Consider the following 20,549-nt stretch of genomic DNA (forward strand, 5'->3'; position numbering starts at 1 on the left):
CCAGAACGTGGACTCTGTGGAGGCAGGAACTGCCGCCGCCTTATTTTCCGTGCATCCCAGCAATTACACCTGGCCCTGCCGGTGCTTCATAAATTGGTTGAATAGATGCTGAATGGGGGGAGGGAGGAGAAACCACGAGGGAGAGCAGAGGAATCCAGAGCCAGGAAAAAGACAGGGTGAGTGGGAGGGTGGTCTCAGTGAACACCGCCCTCAGGTGGACTTTAACTTAATCCCCTGTGCGTGTGTGTGCACATGTGTGCATATGAGTGTGTGCGTGTGCATGTGTTGATGGACGGGCAGGAAATGTGAGTAGAGGTTGCCTATCTGAAGGGTTAGAAATAGAATCAACAGAGCAAGCTTAAAGCCATCTCCTCCCCTAAGAGAAGAAACAGAGGGATTGTCCAGCCTAGAGGGGTGAGAACTGGGGACATTTGCACCCCACAAATGGAACTGAGACCCTGCCCTCAGGAGGGGCGGGGAGGGGGCAGTGTCAGCCTGTGTGCTCAGTGCTGCGCCTTCGGGAGGCACATGTTCTTTGAAAGTTTTCAATAGTTGGAGACTTTGGTGAGGGTGAGTGAAATCAGCACTCACGTAAATTGCTGGTGGCAATATAAATAGGTAAACGACACTGTGTGATGCAATTAGGCAACAGGTATGAGAACTTTAGGGCCAGCTCTGGTGGCCTGGTGGTTAAGTCAGCGTGCTCTGCTTCGGCAGCCCTGGGTTCAGTTCCCAGGTGCAGACATACACCACTCATCTGTCAGTGGCCCTGCTGTGGCAGCGGCTCACATACAAAAAGAGGAAGATTGGCAGCAGATGTTCGATCAGGAGAATCTTCTTCAGGAAAAAAATAAAACTTTAAATGCCTAGTGACCTTAACATTTTACTTTGGATGTCTTAAGGAAATAATTCAATTTATGAAAAAGTTTTATGCCCAAAGATAAGCAAAAATATTTATAGCAAAATTGTTAACAAACCATAGCAGGCAAAATAATCTTGAATGTTCAACAATAGAAAATAAGGTAATCAGAGTACCTCCACTTGGTGGAAGGGTATACAGTCATTAAAAATGAAGTTTATGAAGATGGGTAACAGTGAAAATACTTTATATAATGTTAAGTGAAAAATTTAAGATTAAAATGTTTATATGATATGGCCTATAATACAAAATTTACATCGTTAGTTATATCCATGGAAAATGGAAAACAATGTGACTACAGCAAAGATGAAGAGGAGATGTTTCTAAAGAGTAAACAAAGGTTCCATTTAAATTCACTTTGACAAATGTTCTGGAGCTGCGTGAGGGAGCGGGCGCTGAGCGGCGCTGAGGGGGCAGATGCCTCCAGCAAGGGCTCCCGTCCTGGCAGCTGAGCTGCACGTGGGAGAAACCGATGGGGTTTTCGAAGCAAACTGGAGGACGCCTAACGCAGATTTGGCGGGGAAGGGGGAAGGCAGTTAGGGAAGGTTTTCCAAAGGCAGATAAACGCAGACTCGGGAACAGAGGACAAGAGAGACAACAGGGCCAAGAAAGGGGCAGAGCGTTCCGAGCCGCGTGAACAGCTTGTGAAAACGCTCAGAGGCCGCGGGCAAAGCCGCAGCTCATTTAGACTTGAAGGAAATCCCACTGGGCACAAGTGTGATGCGATAGGAGCTCCGACGGGCGGGCACTGAAGGGACCGCAGAGCGGATCCCGTTGAGTCGTTGCAAATGGAGGGCAAGGGGACGCCTCTGAAGTGTTCCAAGTTCCATGTTTTAGAAAGACCCCTCCCAGGCACCCAGACTGGACTGAAGGGTGGCGAGGCTCGGGGGGAGGGACAGGGTTAGCAGCTGTCTTGATAATCCAGGAAAAAGAGAAAGATGGATTTGTGTTTGGGTAAAGGAATTACGGGTAGTTTTTCCACTTTCATATTTCTCTAGCATTCCAGATCTTTCTTTAATAAGCGTGTGTTATTTTCACAATCGGAAAAATAAGAAGTTTTAAGGAAGATGAACTTTATAGGATTCTGCCTGAAAGTCCCTCGAAGCCTTGGGGACTGTCTGCCAAGCCCGGGCCCCCGTGTCTGTAGCGTCCACACCCACATGCTGACCGTCCACACCCGGGAAACCACTCGCAGTCTCTGAGAGGGTGGAATTTCCCAAAGGGACTCACGGTAGATTTGGCAGAAGTAACAGCAAGAGAGAAAGGAGCGAGATGGCCTCCATCTCATACATGAAACCCAAGTGTTCATTCATTCATTCATTCATTCACAAATACTGAGTACACACTGAGTGGGCCAGCCACTGCTCTAGGCAGTGAGGACGTAGAAGTGAACAAAATGTCAGAGTCCCAGTTACTCATTCCGGGGGGCAAGACAGATCATCTACAAATAAAAGTCCAGCTAACCATGTTCCCCATTTGATGGAGAAGAGCCTTGTGCCATTCTGCTACGTGTTGACGAGAATGGTTTAGGAAACTTTGAGAAATAATTGCCGGTTTGCTGATTCACATCCACACGAAGGGTGGCACCTGTTCCCAGAGACCTATGTCGCCACAGGGTTTGTAGGTGGGTTGAGTAACAGTCTTTCCCAGAACAGTGCTTTCAGTGTCCATTTCATATGCACGTAGGTGCATTTACAAACGTAACTCAAATTTGTCCAAGTCTCCCCAGCCAGCGGGTACCAGTGAGGTTACAATACTTTTAACAACTCACAATTCATCAATGTGTCCCCCCAACCACATGAGGGGGGACCTCGGCAATCTTTCCTCCCGTGCTTGTACCTGGGCGCGTCCCAGGGCACCTCGCGGGGGTTCACAGACAGGCTGCTTCTGTTTTTGCAGCCCAGCCTCATCAGTGAGGTTCGGCACACAAGCCGCCATTGGAGGAGCAGCTCACTCAGTGCTCCGTAAGAATTCTGCTTCCCCGCCCAGGGAGCGATTCACAGAGATCCCAAGACTGCACCTGAAGAGAGGCGGCCTACTGTCTTCAACAGGAAAATGTCCCTTTCCCCCAGCACCATGGAAAGACCCAGGCTGCCCCTACGTTGAGTGTTCAGGACTTCGTAAGCCATAGATGTGATAAAGGATGGCTGAGTGCACTCTGAGTAGAATTTACTCCCCTGGACCGGAAGCAGCATTGCTTGTGGCCCTTTGTCTCACAGAATTTCTTGCAAAAAACAGCCCCTTTGGCTTCTGCTTGCAGACCTCTCTTCACTGAGCACAAACCTAGCCCGCAGGCTGGTCTGGGGAGCAGCCCTGGGGTGGCCTCCTCTACACCCAGTGCTCAGCTCCAAGCCCCAAGCACCTTGGCTGGGGCCCTCTGGGGTCACCAGGTAGGCCCAGACATGGCTAAGTCTCAATTTAAGGCAGGTGAAATGGAGAAAAATCCATCCAAAACATCAAGCACGGTTTAGGAAAGTGTTAGAGCAGAAGACTCCATCCCAGACCACTGAGAAAGGAGGAGTGAAAGAGAGCAGAGCAGACAGGAACCAGCATTACCCCCTAGGACACCGTGCAGTGCGTCAGGATGCAAACATCCCAGCCCAGGGAGGTACCGCCCTCCGTCCTCCCCCTTGCTCCTGGGCCCACTGCTTTTCACACGTGACCCTCGACTTGAGAAGTCTGCTGAGAAGGACAAAGGCCTCAGTGAGTCCAGAAGCGAAGACAGAGGAGCTATTGCCAGGAACTGCTTCACATTTCAGCTCCAGGGCTGTCATCCGAATGTTCTTGGATGGTAAGCTTCGCCCTGTTCAGGGTCCTTTCGGAGGGCAGGCTGTGCCCCTTACTCAGCACCAGAAGGTCTGTTCAGGAACCTCCACCAGTTCCAGCACCATGATTCAAGTTAGTGATTTATACAAACAGACCCCAATCCCCTACGCCCCCCACAAGCCAGATCCTGAAGGGAGCACCCCGAGACACAAACATCATCTTAAAGGCTAACCCAAACGCCGCTTCCTCCATGAAGCACACCTGGGGCTCCCCGCCCCCAGACCCAAACTCTTTATAATCTTTTCCTCCTTCCTACAAATTCTGCGAGCCTTTGTTGTGCCTCCCTTCGCCCATTGCCTCTACTGGAGGTTCAGCTCTCCATGGTCAACGCCATGGTCATCGCAGTGGGCCCAGCTGCAGCACGCAAAGTCCCCCCAGAACAGACCCTTAGTGGGAATCTCTGAGCCAAGCAGGCCCCGGGTGACCACCTACGAAGGCATGTCCCTTTGGCCCTAATGTGGTAGGCCCCAAGCAGTCAAGAAGTCTCATCTAGTCTGTTAGACTCCTCAGGGACGAGCCACAGAGGCTGGGACTCCTTGGCTCAGCACGAGGGTTCCCCATCTCTCTGTGGTTCCGGCAAAAGTAGGGGAGAGTTTTCTGGCAGTCTATTCTCTAGCGTATATTATGGCGTTGTCAGGGCGTTTTCCAAAAAGGGATGGTGACCCACCCAGGGCTGATACCCAGCCGGTCCAAACCGCTACGACATAAAGGTCTTGGTCAGGGCCTTGTCCCTGCTCTCTCACACGCGCCGAGGGTCCCCTGAGTTCCCCACCTCCTGTGCATACTCTGTGCCCTCTCCCTCCATCAGGCAGGCCCATTCCCCCGTTGAGGCCCAGCTGAAGCTTCGCCCCCTCCCCCTCTGGCCTCTCCTCACCACGGAGGGAAGGCTCTCTCCTCCGCCTTCCCCAGCACTCTGCAAACGCTCTCCTACATCAGCTAGTCTATGCTGAAGCTGCCTTTTGTTCTCATCTCCCCCTTATGCTTACGTTTCACTCATCTGAGCGGATCAGCAAAGCACGCGGCCTGGCAGGAGAAGCAGCCCTCAGCAAATGCGCGTGAATGCAGGGGCGTGACCCTGCAGACGTTTTCCAAGAAAGAAAGGGAAGAAATGCCCCAGCACTCAAAATCAAGGTTCCTACCTTTTTGTGCTTTACAGGTGTTCCTGTCTTGCTTTTGGCTAAGACTTACTGAGCACTTGCTGGGAGCATTATCGTGTTAAAATCCAAAACAACCGACCACCCGGGGTGGCGATGATCCTTACCCCGTTTTACAGTCGAATAAATGGAAAGTGAGACAGGTTAAGCGAGTCCAGATCCATATAGCTGGTGGGTGGCATCTGTTTGGTTTAAAAGCCGCTCTCTCAGACATGTCGCTTTCCACGTGGCCTTTCTACCTAACACGGATTAAGTATGAGCATTTTCCTGTATCATTAAACTGTCTCTCATGTCTTTATTACATAAAGGATAAGTTTCTACACACGGCTGTGACACCATGCTACTCAGCACGCTGTGCTGACCGAGAGCGCTAGCAGCACCTGGAGCCTGGTGGGAATGCGGGGTCTCAGGTCCCACCCAGACCTGCTGAATCAGGATCTGCATTTTAACAGGATCCCTACGGATCCGTAAGTACGAGGAGATCAGGAGTCAACCAACAGCCCACAGGCCACACCCAGCCTGTCCCCTGACTTTGTACGGCCCACAAGCTAAGAATGGTTTTTACATTTTTAAATGGTTGAAAATCTTTTCAAAAAAAGAGTATTTGATGACATGTGACAATTATATGAAATTCACATCTCAAGGTCCATAAATAAGGTTTAATTGAAACACAGTCATTTGTTTACTTGCTGTTTCTGATTACTTTTGAACTACAATGGCACACTTGAGTAGTTACAACAGACTGCGTGGCCGGCAAAAATATTTACTATCTGGTCCCTTACAGAAGAAGTTTGATTCCTTCCTGGCTCTCCCACACCCTCCACCACCAGCTCACCATGGGAGGGGGAAGTGGGCAGCCGCCACTTGGGCGGACTAAGGAGGGAACAGCACCCCAGGGAGAGCCGGAGTCCAGCTGAGCCAGAGTGGTGCAAGGAGCCGGTGGAAGGGGCTTTACCACGGAGGGAAGACCAGAGGGGAGGGAGCAGGCTGAGCGTGCGGTGTGGAGGGATGGGCTGATTAGGGGGAGGAAGCACAGTGCAGGGAAAGACCAGAGGATGGGGGAACACAGACGACGCGGGGGGCGCCTCAAAGGTACACGGGGAGGCTGGCCGAGGCTGAGGATGCACAGTCGGGTGGAGTTCTCAGCCTCAAGTCTCCTCACGGAGCAGAGTGGCAGTTGCTGTGAGACTGCTGCCAGTGGAGGGTTTGGGTGGGGTCCCAGCTGTTGAAACTGGCAGACGGGCCAGTCCCATGGTCAAGTGGTTCAGTTCACCCACTCCACTTCCGTGGCTCAGGGTTTCGCTAGTTCAGATCCTGGGCGCGGACAGGGCACCGTTCATCAGGCCACGCTGACACAGCATCCCACATGCCACAAACAGAAGGGTCTACAAGTAGAATCTGCAACTATGTACCGGGGCGCTTCAGGGAGAAGGAGGGGAAAAATGATTGGCAATGGATATTAGCTCAGGTGCCAATCTTTAAAAAGAAAAAAAAAGAAATTGGCAGGCTTTTCCAAGCTGTGAGGGTGAAAGGGTATTCTCATCCCTAAGAGGAAATCCTAAACCTGATGTGTATGGGAATGGAATTAACTAGCTCTCTGCAACTTTATCTTGAGTTGGAATCAGCCGCCCACACCTGCTTGTTACACACACAGACTCCCAGTCCATCTCGAGAGAGCCTCATTCAGCGCGAATCTGTATTTTAACGAGCATCCCAGATGATTCCAAAGCTTTGAGAAATACTGCTTCCCTGAATGAAAGAACTCAGGCCCCTGGAAGGAGCCAGCTTGAAAAGCAATTGTGCTTCTGAGAGCAATCATTGATGTGGGTGCCAGGTTGTTTTCTGGTTTCTGATGACGTGCAGGACTCCAGGAGGAGGCACTGGAGAGGAGTGGACCGGCTCTGGGTGCTAATACCAGGAAGGGGGTGGGGGCGGGGAAGAAGGCGGCAGGCCCTGGGAATCTCAAGGAAAGGCTTTAGCTGGGAAAAGGTGTGGGAGGAGCTCAGGACTGAGGCTAAGGGTTCTAATCCAGAGGACCCCATGTGGGTCAGAGCACTCGATGCTCGAGAACAGAAGTGCCTGCTTCTCCCTAATGACTGGGGATCTCAAGTGATGCCTGACAGACTTGGGGTGCTCAAGGTTCAGGGTTGCCATGGGCAGGTGGCAGATTTAACACATTATTATGTTGTTTTCTAAACTTTGTTAGAAAACTGCTCCCACCACTGCCACAGTCTTACAAAACTGTCCACTATACACACACACACATTTTCTCAGGTGCTACATGAGGGCTCACTGCCGATTAAATTATGATACCAGCCCCCAAGGAATCTCTGACACCAAGGTAGATACGCAGCGACAGCTTATTTTTCACGTTACCAAAATAAAAATATCAGGTAGCGTGAATACAAGGCGTTGTCTTGTGCATCAACAATTCAGTTCCCCAAAACCGACGGGCGGAGAGGAGGACAGGATGGGAAATTAGTGCTTGTTTTAATCTGCTTTGGAGCCACCACGCAAAAGCTGCTCTGCTTTTCTGTTTCTTGTTTGTTTAAGGAAACTACGCTGGAAACAACCACATTTGGGGCTCGGCCGTGAAACATCTGTCCTGTCTTGGCTGGTTCAGCTTTTGCAGGCAGCACATTGCTGCCGCCGGAAAATGAGCGTTCCCGGGCTCGTTAAGCTGTTATGAGGGTGCTATTGGAAACCAAGTGCACTTAACAGACTCTCCAGCCCACCCAGGCTACTGGGCTGACCCCCAAGGACAGTAAACCAGGGAGTCAGATCCAAGGAAGGCTGACACTCCCTGCCCAGTTATTTTTAAACCCCAGAGGCTGCTTCTGCATATGATGTCACTTATGTAACTGCTCTGGGCAAGGGCACCTCTGCTGCCCCAGCCGGGCCTCCCCGCCCGTTCCGCCCTGGAGCACCCGCGTAAGGAGCATGTGCCGCTCCACCCACTGTGGGTTTGCTAACAGTTTAAGGATGTGGACATCGAGTAAAGAAACATACAAAAACGAAATTGGTTTTTGTGCAACCAGCCTTCAGGAGTTACATTTTGTTCCTCTAAGTTTAAAATTTCAGGGCAATGGAATAAGAAAATTGCCCCAACTATATTTCAAAGCTAATTAGGAATTTCCATCACTAGAAATAGCATTATGTTACTTTGGGATAAAATATTTTTAATTTATACTGCAGCTTCCACATAAGGATATAAATATTAGTCTAGAACAATCCTACTAACAGTTTCTATATACTAGATTTATAAATGAGTTTATGATCATAACCATATATTAAAACTTTTAAATAAATTCTAACAATAATTAGTGGCCATCCTCTCTTTCTTAACTGGGAACTAACTAATGGGATTTTGCTTCAAAGAATCTGGTCTATTATATATGATGTTAAATATTCATCTATTAAAACAGCTGCAAATGTCAGTGAAGATACAAAACTGTCAAACGCTGGGAGCATTTCGTTAAGAAAGCCTCAAACACTGATGGAGGGCCAGCGCAGTGGCATAGTGGTTAAGTTCACCTGCTCTGCTTTCGTGGCCCGAGGTTAGGATCCTGGATGCAGGCCTACACATTGCTCATCAAGCCATGCTGTGGCTGCATCCCACATAGAAGAGCTAGAAGGACTTACAGCTACGATACACAAATATGTACTGGGACTTTGGTGAGAAAAAAAAGAGGAGGATTGGCAACAGATGTTAGCTCAGGGCCAATCTTCCTCACCAAAAAAGAAAAAAAGTATGTTGGGGTTTTGAGGAAGTCAGGGACTCAGATAAGCTTCACCTGCTGGTGAGGTAGCTATTGATGTTCTCAAAATTCAAAAAGAGCAGGAAAATAGCAAGATGGTGTCCAAAATTGAAATCTCTCCTTTTCTACATTTCTGCTAGCCTGGTCCTATTGTAAATAAAACCTTTGTATAACTAAATTAGCATTGACTTCAGTGGAACATTGTGACATCAATGCCATAGTTAATGTGATTACTATGGCCAGGCTGAGAGAGGAACAGATGGATATTCAGCACCTCTAGTCATTTAAATGGGTCCTTAGTGTTTCTTCTAATCTTCTCTACTGCAAGTGTTTTCCAGTAGGGCTGCTTTTGGCTGCAAGTAACAGAACATCCAAATAACGGTAGTATAAAAAATAGGGCATTCCAGTTTTCTATTGCTGCATAGCAAACCACCCCAAAATTTAGTCGCTTAAAATAGCACTTATTTTGCTCATGAATCTGCAGTTTGAGAAGGGCCTGCTGGGGGCAGCCTGTCTGCTCCCCATGGCATCAGCGAGGGCAGCTCGAAGACTGGCGGGCTGGAACCGTCTGAAGGCTGCTTCGCTCATGTTTGTTGGCTCTTGATGGGAAGACTGACAGCCGGGGGCTGGCACAGCTGGACCTCCTCAGGCATCTCTACCTCGATGTGGTCTCTGGCATGGTTTCTCCAGCACAGCAGCTTCGGTGTAGACTGACTTCTGATATGTCACCTCAAGGCCCCCAGGCTGCACGTGAGAGAGGGATAACAAGGCAGACGCGGTGTCACCTTTTCTGCCCTAGGCTGGGGAGCATGCAGTTTCACTCCTGCTGCATTCTGTTTGTGGGGAGCACATCGCCAAGGCTGGCCCATAGTCAAGAGAAAGGGAACTGGACATCTTTTGATGGGAGGAGTGTAACCATGTCTTAAAAACACCACATAGGGAATTGTTTTTGACATATAATGTCTAGAGAAAAGCAGTTCTATGTAACGTGGGGCTCCACAATATAATAAAAACCAAGGTTTCTTCTGTAATTCTGCTCTACCACGTTTAGTACGTGGGTTTATCATCTCAGAGTCGCAAGATGACTGCTGTAGAGCCAGACATCATAACCATGTTCAAGGCCAGAAGAAGTGAAAGGAGTAGTGCCAGCAGCTTCTGGCCCCTTTTATCAGGAAATAAAACATGTTTCCCAAAACCCTCCTCAGCAGACTTCCACTTCTGGTCCATTGGCCTGAACTCTGTCAGCAGGGCCCCCTTGCTTCAGGGGAGGTTAGGACAGTAAATATTTAGCTTCTGCATTCTCTATTCTAGAGGCAGGCAAGGGTGGAGAGACCTGGAAACGGGCATCAGGGCAGCCACGCCAAGCTCCCGCCACACCAGACCATAAAACCACAAGTAGGAGGAGCTTCCACGAACTGTTCCTCTTCCCCAAGCCAAAATTGACCATGAAATGACCCCAGTCTGCTTAGCAGGGGGACAGTGCACCAGCTAACGGATGGAGTAACTGACAACAGTGTATCGCAGGCAGATCAAAAGCTAGATATTGAAGTAAATGAACTGTTTACAGAGTTTAAACAGGAAGCAGAACTGGGTCATCACAGAAACATCTGCCAGCAGGACAGGAGGACAAAGCAGAGGGGACCACCGGCTTGGGATTCAGTGTTCAAGTGCCTTGCAGATTGCCTCGGGTTCAGAGGCCCAGGGCCTAAAAATAAAGGGGACAGGGCAAAAGGGAACTAAGTTATAACCCTACCCCGAATTTTATACCTTACATCAGAGAACATTCCCTTGTTTTTAGGCTTCTGTTGTTCACCACTGAGTAGAAACAGGAAAAATACTGTGAGCTGATGGATTTTATTTAACCCAATTATTCAAATTTAAACTTTAAAGTTTTATAACATTTAGCTAAAGAAAAAAAAATCAAAACTCCTTTCTTCTCCCCCCTGTAAGCGCAGAGCCCGGGTCTTTTGTCTCATGGACGTCTCACCCAAGAACGAAGGATCACAGGGCAGGGGCGTCCTCTGGGCCTTTCACTCGTACAAGCGTCAGCACACGACCCCAACAACAGCTAAGATTCGAGAGCTCCTTCTCGGTGAATTAACAGCCGCTCACGGAAACACACGTGCTTACGGGAGAGAGCGGAATGTGAAGAAGGGATGGGCCTGCAGTGACAATTCCAGGAAATCCCAACTACACCTTGCAGGGAGTGTAAGGGAATAAATGAGAGGTTAATTCTGGGAGAAAGAGGAATGGGGAAAAGAATCTGACATAAGGAAATTAAATAATTTGTCTAAAGTGACACGGCATACTGGAAACAGAAGGAAGCCCCGGCATTTGTAAGCATTCCCACCGAGAGCTGGATCTGGAACAGAAAGTCATGCAGGTCTTTATTCTAAACAAGAACTAACTCGATCTAACACGAAATAGACACTTCTTAAACAAAAGCATAAAACATACATTATGGGAGTTGCCAGTTCTTTTTTTTATCATTTATAAGCTAATACTCTGTTTTCAATGTTTATATCATCTGCAAAATTTAATTAAGAGCAAAGAATAGGCTTATACAGACCATGACCCCACATACTTCTTACTCATATTTCAAATTCTAATCATATCATGATGCCTTTGGATCCTCATAGGGTACAACAAAATACTATATTTGAACTTTTCTCTATTAAAGAAATATCACTTTAGAGACCTGCTGTAAGATACTTCACATATTCCGAAGTCACAGAGCAAACTTCTAAAGCGCAGACACCATCATAAACTTATTTTGTAACTCTCAAAGGCCACTGTCAACAGTTTTAGGCCCAGGATAAGTGTTCAATTCACACTCACAAAATTTCATTGTGTTCAACATCTCTCATAAACACATATATATTCTTCGTGGACAAAAATATTTTTGAGATCAAATATTCCCCACACTCATTTCTCACTGGAAATTCTCATTGGGTTTTGAATGAAAAGATTTATTAGATATTACTCAATTAGGTGACAAGATTAATAGTCCCCATTAAACACTAATTTGCTTTTTATTCTGCAAAGACTAACACGGATGTGAAACATGGATGTGGCCACCCCCAGAACATATGGCTGAGACAACAAGCAAGCTGGTGGAATTTGGTAGGTGAGCTGGGGTTCCTTCCGTGCCTCCCTCTCCACCACTAGTTTTGCCAGAAATTAAATTTAATAGCAAACGCTTCTCTTTCCTACATCGTGTCCAACTTCCTCAGTGCTTGTAGGTTTCAGATGTGTGTGGGACAAACACACCCACACTGAGTTTAGACCAACAAGCATTTATCAAGCGTCCGCTACCAGGCGCTGTGCAAGTGTAGTATATACAATGTCAAAAGGTGCAGCCTCAGGAATCAGGCTGCTAAACCCACACCCTGGTCATCATTCACTAGCTATACAGCCTCAGGCAAGTTCCTCAGCCTTTCTAAGTCCTGACTTCTTTGTCTGCAAAATGAGGATTCTAATAATACCTACCTCATGGGAGTTTTGTGAATATTAAATAAGATAATTCACATACAGAGTCTGGCACCTCGTGAGTGCAATAAACTTAGTTATCACCATCATCATCGTCGTCGTCGTCACCATCATCATCACCACCACCACCACCACCATCATCATCATCATCAAGTTCATCATCATCGTTGTCATCATTGTCATTATCATCATCACCATCATCATCATCACCACCATCACAACGTGTTCTCTCAGTCTTTATGTCCCAATAGGGGGAAGAGACACATAAACAGATTGCCCCCATGGTTTTTGTGCTGTGGTAAGTGGAGCTCAGAAGAGAGGCACTTATCTCAACCTGGAGTTCAAGGAAGGTCCCAGAGCTGAGAGTTGCAAGATGAGTAGAGTTAGCCAGATGAAGAAAGGTGGCCCAGAGGAAGAGCTTGAGCAAAGTCACAGGACCCCGTTGTGTGCAGGACTGGATGTGGTGTGCTGTTATCAGACATGAAGTTCAAGGTGGGGAGTGGTCAAAACGAGGCTCATGAGAAAGGTGAAAGCCAAGTCATGGGAGGTCTTACACACCACGTTAAGATGAGTAAATTTCCCTCTGAGGACCAAATTTCCTAGGCCAAGTTATATACAGTACCAGTGTTCACAGAGGTATTTCATGAGATGTTCCTTGAGGTCCTCAAAATAATAGCTTCATATATGTGAAGCCACTTCAATAGTGACTTGTTTCTGGAAATGTCCTCACTTTCACCCTCACTTAGGGATTCATAATACGTACATTAGCATATTGAAGGCTCTGAGAAGTCCCGCAACAAAAGGACCTCTTTATCTCAGGTTAGTCCAATATTCTTTAAACTGATTTACTGCAGGACATCATTTTTACTGAATGCTGGGAGAGGTTTTGCCAGGTTTTAATCAGAGTAATGAATTGGACGGTTTAGTTTAGTAAAATCACACACGTTACGGAGATGGATTATAAAGGAGCATACTGAAGAATGTGAGTGGGGTGGTGAGGATCCAGGATGGAGGAGATGGAAAGATTCAAGAACCATCCAGGAGGCAAAATCTGTAGGTTTTACAGATGGGGTGGAGTGAGGGAGACGGCCGTCTAGAATGACACCTGGAGTTCTGGCTTGAGGAGGAAGAATCAGGCGCCGCCGACTTCAAAAGGGGTACAGAAGACACGATACAAGGGAGGGAATGAGAGGCGGGCAAGACAGAGAACTTAGCTGGGGACAGGATAGGTTTGAAACACCCGTGGGAGCTCCAAGTGAAATTGTAAGTAGCAAGTAAGTCAATAAAAATTACTCAGCCCCAATCTAAACCGAGGTCATCTAACAAGTAATTCCCTGATTGTCCTAGTCAAAATTTCAAAGCTAAGATTCCATAATACATTATGTTAATTTTAACAGCAAATTTACTAATAATAAGATCAGCATTTAGTCATATTCAAAGACTGGGGGTTTTCCTAATGCATTTCCAAATTAAAATATGCGAGTGAATATACATAGACAAGCAAATCTCGAGTTACTCAAGGCAAATTCCTTAAATTCTCACTTAAAACGTGAATCTGCAGTAGAGCTACACTCATAATTCAGACGTACTGTTACAAATCTAGATAAATCGACGAGTTTTTCATATATGTTGTAGTGAATCATTTAATAAAACTGATTTGTTTTCTTTTTGTTCTCTCTCTAAGCTTTTTGAAAGCAGGAGACACATCTTCATCTTTGTGCCCTAAGGGTCTGAAACAGTTGTTGACACACAGAAAGTGTACATTAAAATTTTATTGAATAAAATTAATAGAGCGGGTCACAGTAATAAATACAAAAATGACAAGCTTCCAGCTCTGCTCTCTTCCCAGCTGATCTCATCTGCCCTCTTGGCTTGAATCTTGCTCCACACGCTATGACTCCCACACGGGGGTCTTGTCATTGGCTCTGCCCTCCCCCAGAAGTCAGGCTTCCACTTCCAAACTTACTTGACTTTCCCATTCAGATGTTCAACACGAACCTTAAAACTGACGTGTCCCTGGTGACGCTGCTAGCTGTCTGCCTCCACAGTATCTATTCACCCCTTACTCCTTATTCAGCGCCCCATTTTCCTTCAAGGAACCACAGTGAACGCTAAAACTCGGGCTCTTTTGCAGCTAGAAGTGGTCCCATGACATAACTGTGGTCAAAGAGATCCAAGTGGGGGTCTCCTGGGATTTCTGGGAAAGCTTTTGCTTTTCTGACAGCACTACCCTCCTCCTTTGGTCGGCTTCGCCCTTCTGCTGCTGTGCCTGGAGCTGCCCTACTCCCGTTAGCTCGATGGGGATAAGAGACGCAGTAAGAGGGGCAAGGAGAGGACAGGATGCACACAGGACTCCGTGGCACTCATGAGCTCCCATGCCAGCCAGGTCTGTCTATCTCTGCAGTGCTCGTTATGTGGAAAATAAACCACTTGATTGATAATCAAACAGCTTGCTTGTTTAAGATATGGTTTCTCAGGTTCTGGGTTCCTTGCAGCTGAACACAATCCTCCCTGACATAATATCCATAACAAAATTATAATTTCCCCCTTCAAAGAGCACCCTCCCACTCACCCATCTCTCAGACCTTGTCCTCTCCCAGTCGTACACATCACAATGTCTGCCTGCACCATCATCCAGTAGCTTGAGCAAAAAAAAATCTGGGTACATCCTTAGGGCCTCTCTTTTGGCTAAACTCCCTCTAAACTCTATCTTCAAACCCATCTTCTTCTCCCGACGTCCCCCATCCAGCCAGTCCCCCGTCATGGCCTCCCCTTGCTCTTCCTGCTGCAATCTTGTCCTGCTACAGCCCTTCCACCCTCCACACAGCAGCCAGAGGATCATTCAAAACCACACAGTAGGTCATGTCGCTCCCTATTTTAGAACCTTCCAATTGCTTCCTGTCTTACTCATAACAAAACCCGCATGCCTGCCCGCGGCTTGCAGGGGCTCTGCGTGATCTGACCTCGTCTTGCATCCTTTCCCCCCGGCTCACTACATTGCTCACTGGTCTCAAGCTGGACTACCCTCACCGTGTTCCTCTAAACCACCACGTGTATCCCCGCCTCAGGGCCTCTGTCCTCGCCCTTCAGCTGCTTCAAATGCTTTCTACCTGGCTCTTCCCAGGGTTGGCTCCTTCTCATCTTTCAGGTCTCAGCTCAAATGTCACCTCCCTAGGCAGCCTTCTCTGACACTCCATCTCTCCTGTGACCCCAAGCTGTTTGCTTCACGTGTTCATCACTATCTACAATTTTCTGGCTTATTTTGTTGTTTCCTTGTTATTTTTCATCTCCCCCTCTAGATTATAGGCTTCGTGAGGGCAGGGCCCTGTCTGTCTTGTTCACTGCTCCATCCCCACGTCTAGAACAATGTTTGGCACGCAGTAGACCTTTGATAACTAATTTTTAATAAACGGAAAAATTTTTTTAAAACCAACACAGTCTTGGACTCTGAGAAATCTGCCAAAGTTTATGGTCTGAAAACATATAATTTTCTTGTCTAAAATCGCCAATTTGCAAAACAGAATTTTAGATTTAAATAAAAGCTTATTCCAGTAGATTTGACACGGAAATAACCAACTGTACTTCATCCTATTAATTATCCTTTATCACAGGTAAATATTTTTGCTTACCATATATACTCTTTAACCCAGTTATAGTAACATAATAAGTGATCTGACCCTTGATACACGTTGCCGAGTATGGTGTTTTTATAAAACAAGCCCTCCGGAGCTAGGAAGGCAGCCCGACAGCCTCACAGTTCAAAGCTCCCAGATCCGTTCGACGTGGCAGCGCTGAGGAACAGCTGACCTCAGCCATCCCAACGGACGGCCTAGAAAGCCGGGGAGGTTTTCCAGACTCTTCAATTACAAGCCAGTGAAAACAAAGTGTGTAGGGAAAATGTTCAAGGTAATTAATTCAGTCTATTTAAGGGTCAGATGCTTTCAAAACCACAAGGAGAAGGGTATACATTTCTGGACGGTTCTATTTCTAGATGGTTTATTCAGCAATTTGGAGATTTTACAGGATTACACCACTATTTTCATTAGTAAATTCTTAGAGTTGGAAGGAAAGGGAGAGAGAGACCACCGCCCTTCCTCCGCTGCTCCAGGGCTGGCAGCAGAGCAAGCACGGGGCTCAGTGCCCGGAGCTCCCGGAGATGCTGCCCTGTTGCATCAGGAACAGCCCGGTGGGGAGAGGGCACGCACAGGACACGAGGCGCAGGCAGCAGCGAGCGGCTCTCTTCCCCTGGATGCTTTCGTCCCTCCGCCTTGCACATCATCACAACTGCGGTCTGCAAAGTCCCGGGGACCCTTTCAGACGACCCATCAGATCAAAACTACTTTCCTAATAATGTTTAGGAAATGACTTGCCTTTTTCATTATGTGGACATTTATAACGATGGTGCAGAAATAATGCCGGGTCAGGGGCCGGCCCCGTGGCCGAGTTCACGCGCTCTGCTTTGGCGGCCCAGGGTTTCGCAGGTTCGGATCCTGGACGCTGACATGGCACCGTTCATCAGGCCATGCTGAGGCAGCATCCCACATGCCACAACCAGAAGGACCCACAACTAAAAATATGCGACTATATACCGGGGAGCATTGGGGAAGAAAAGGAAAAAAATAAAATCTTTAAAAAAGAAAAAGAAAGAATACCGGGTCAGACCGCCAGCACCTTGTTACAAGTCCCAGCAGTGTACCCAACTGTCCTCACCACCACGAAGCCCTGGGAAAGAAGGAAAGAAGGAAGGCAGAAGGAAGGAAAGAAGCCAGCCAGTTTTACTTAAGAATGTCCTTGATGAAGCATTAAAAACTGCTAATTTCATTAAACCTCAGCCCTCCGGAGCAGGTGCGTGTAGCACTCTGTGGGACAAGCCGGAAAGGACACGCGAAGCTCCCCTGCTCCACACTGAAGTGCATGCTGTCACAGGAGAGATGCTTGTGTCATTCTCTGAGTTACAGGCAGAACTATTTTTTTTTTTATGAAACACCTTTTTTTTTTACTTGAAAGAACAACTTATTCAAATTTAGGAATTTGGCAGATGTTTTCTTGACAATGAATTAAGTGAGGCTGTCACTTGAAAAAACTTCTGGCAATATTTCTGCCAAATAATCGCTAAGAAACTACCTGTTGCTGAGGTTTGAGGTAGTATCTACAATTATCCCAAAAGGCTGTTAAAACGCTCCTCCCTTTCCAGCTCCTTATCTCCTCAACTCCAGATCCGTCTTCATAAACCCCAACGAAAACAGCATCTATCTGATTAAGTGCAGAAGCCAATGTAAGAACCCAGCTGTCTTCTGTTAAGTCAGACATTAAAAAGATTTTCAAAAAATATAAAACAATGCCGTGCTACTCACTGTTTTTTTTGAAAATAAATATATTTTTTATTAAAATACGTTATGTTACCTGTAATGGGTTTATTATTTTTAAAATGAATTAATGGTAAATATTTTTAAATGTCTCCATTTTGATTTCTAGCATGGTTAATATTCATAGATATAACCAAAAAAAACAAAAGCTCTTTGGGATCGTCAATAATTTTTAAGAAGTGTAAAGGAACCCTGAGACCAAAACCTGGCAGAGTAGATAGTTAGAAATGCATAGTAGAAACTCGTAATAGAGCTATGTAATAGAAATATATAACAGAAATGCAAATCCCACACTTCTAATAGCATAGGTGAGATCATTTTTATTCTACCACAAAAAAGAGATAGCCCACTATACGGTTAAAGTACAGTGTCTGACAGCAGAGCCCAGCACTGCCCAGCCGGTCCTCAGGTCAGCATGGCCTGGCCTGGGGGCGTGACAAAGCCTCAGGGAGCAGGCCAGGGGCCGGGAGGCAGGAAGGCTGCAGCGGCTGGCTGGGGAGGGAGGAGGGATACAGGGGGACGAGGTGCACCAACACTTTCCTAGCCCACCAGGGTGCAGACATCTGAACAATGAGAAAGGAACTCTGACGCCAGCTCACTTTTTAGACTAACTTGTGTCTTCTCCTGTTTTTCCCTTCTGAGGCCCCCATTCCTGTGAGTACCAGCTCTGTGCTCTCTTGCCTCAGAGAAAGTTTGAGGTTGGAATTCCTGCGGTTTTGTTTTCAAAAGCCTGAGGGCATGAGGGAGAATCCAGTTAAACCTGCGCAGGAAAGTCCCCTCTAAAAGGAGAGTCTCTCTGCCTTGGAGGAGAGTCTAACTGTAGGGTCCCCTGGTCCTGCCTCCCTCCCTGCCAGCACCCCATGCACACACGGACCTTGGAGGACCAGCCATCGCTGCACCAAGAGGTGGCACTTTGGCCCAAGCTTCCCCAACAGCCACAACAGTCCCCACGCCACAAAGGTGGCACAAAGGTGGCAGAGGAGAGGGCCTTAAAGGACCACAAAGAGAGAGACACAAAGGGACCATGACAGTGACCTGTGTGGTCAGGTGACTGACGCCTTCCTGGGGCCCTGAGACGGCTCAGCTCTGCTTGTGAGCCCAGAACCTTGACACAGCCTCCAGCGGGAAGCCCCAAGAATGACAAGTTGATTCTCCACCAGCCCTTCGAAAAGTGCCGAGAGAAGCAAAGTTAACTATGGAGTTAAAAGTGAAGAAGTGCTAATATTATTTGGCACTAAACAGGAACGAAGTACTGACACATGCCACAGCAAGGATGGACGGCAAAAGCATGGTCCCAAGTGAAAGAAGTCACTCACGAAAGGCTACATGTTGTGTGATTCCATTTACAGGAAATATCCAGACTAGGCAAGTCTGCAGACAGAAAGTGGATTAGTGGTTTCCCAGGGCTGGGAGAAATAGGGCTGATTACTGAAGAGTGGGTGATTTATTGGAGGAGAGCAATGAAAATGTTCTAAAACTGATTTTGGTGATGGTTCTACAACTCTGTGAATTTGCCAAAGAAAATGAATTTTATCCTTTAAGATATTTTTATTTATTTTTTTTCAGGGGAAGATTCACCCTTCTTTTTCCCCCTCAAAGCCCCAGTACATGGTTGTGTCTAGTTGTAAGTTCTTCTGGTTCTTCTGTGTGAGCCGCTGCCACAGCATGGCTACTGACAGATGAGTGACGTGGTTCTGCATCCCGGAACTTGAACCCAGGCCACCAAGGAAGAGTGTGCCAAACTCTAACTGCTAGGCCATCAGGGCTGGTTCAAATTTTCTACTTTAAATGGGTGAATTGTACAGTATGTGAGCCATATCTCAATGAAGCTGTTACCAGAATAAGTAGAGAAATGTGGTGTCTTTTGCACCTGAGCTGTGCACTGAGATTCATAGCCATTTTGTGTGCACGATGGTTTACAAAGTTGTGTTTTAAGGTTGTGTCAAGCCGAGGCGGTAACTCCTGCTCACACACATTGTCCTGGCTCAGGACCCAGTCAGAGAGCCCAGGCACGAGCACTGGGGAAAGAGGAGCCGAGAGCAGAACGGGGGCTCCAGGAACAGGGTGGTGGGCAACAAGTGGTCTTGAGTGTGGGGTCTTGCAACACTCCACAGGGCACCATCTTGGGGACACCAGAGCAAGCAGTGTTCAGAGATGCAGGAGGAGAGCCAACACCAGAGACATCCTCAGCAGGTGGCAGGGCCTCACCTCAGGGCGGGGGTCCAGCAGCAGGAGCACTGCCCCAGCATATGACTGCCGTGCGGGCTGCAGCCCTGCGGAGACCAGGCGAGTTGTCCAGGAAGGACCAGAGGCAGCCGAGCAGGGACCTAATTAGTGTCAATAATAATATAAGTATACAATTGATGTCACTTATGTGTGACAATAGGAAGTATAAACCAGGTAAGTTCTGTAATAACAACAGTAGCAAACCCTATCTGCCAGACCCCATTATATGTACTTTGCATTTTTAAATTTACTAAATCTTCACAACAACCCTCTGAAATAGCTACTGTTATTCTCCCCATTTTACAGATGAGAAAACCAAGTTATACAAGGGGAGTCACTTGACCAAGCTCACTAGTAAGGGCAGAGCTGAGACTAAAACACAGACGGGGTGGTCCCAGGGCCCTCTTAACAACTCGACCCCACTGCCTTCAGGATGGAGGCCCGCTTATTACAGCTGATCAATCAGGACCCTCAGGAACCACAGCTGATGTTGGATCCCCTCAGCATTGAGCTAGAGGACTTCAGAGCCCTTCCCACGGAGGAAGGATTGGTCTGGAGCCTGGGCTGGGCCGAGCCTGCAGGTAGTGGGTAAGTGGTAGCCTCCCTAGGGGAGGCAGAAGGGGACCCCAGCAACTGCTGACCCCCATCCTGCATCTTTCCGCTACACCAAGGGGCTATGAGGCGCACATTATTTTCTCCTTTTACAGATGAGAAAATTGAGGCTCGAAGAGGTTACGCAATTTGGCTGAAGACCCAGTAAGCAACAGAGTCAAGACTGGATCCAGACCTTCTGATCCCAAGATGGAAGCTG

This window comes from Equus caballus, chromosome 6 (genome assembly GCF_041296265.1).
Source record: "Equus caballus isolate H_3958 breed thoroughbred chromosome 6, TB-T2T, whole genome shotgun sequence".
Classification (NCBI taxonomy): Eukaryota; Metazoa; Chordata; class Mammalia; order Perissodactyla; family Equidae; genus Equus; species Equus caballus.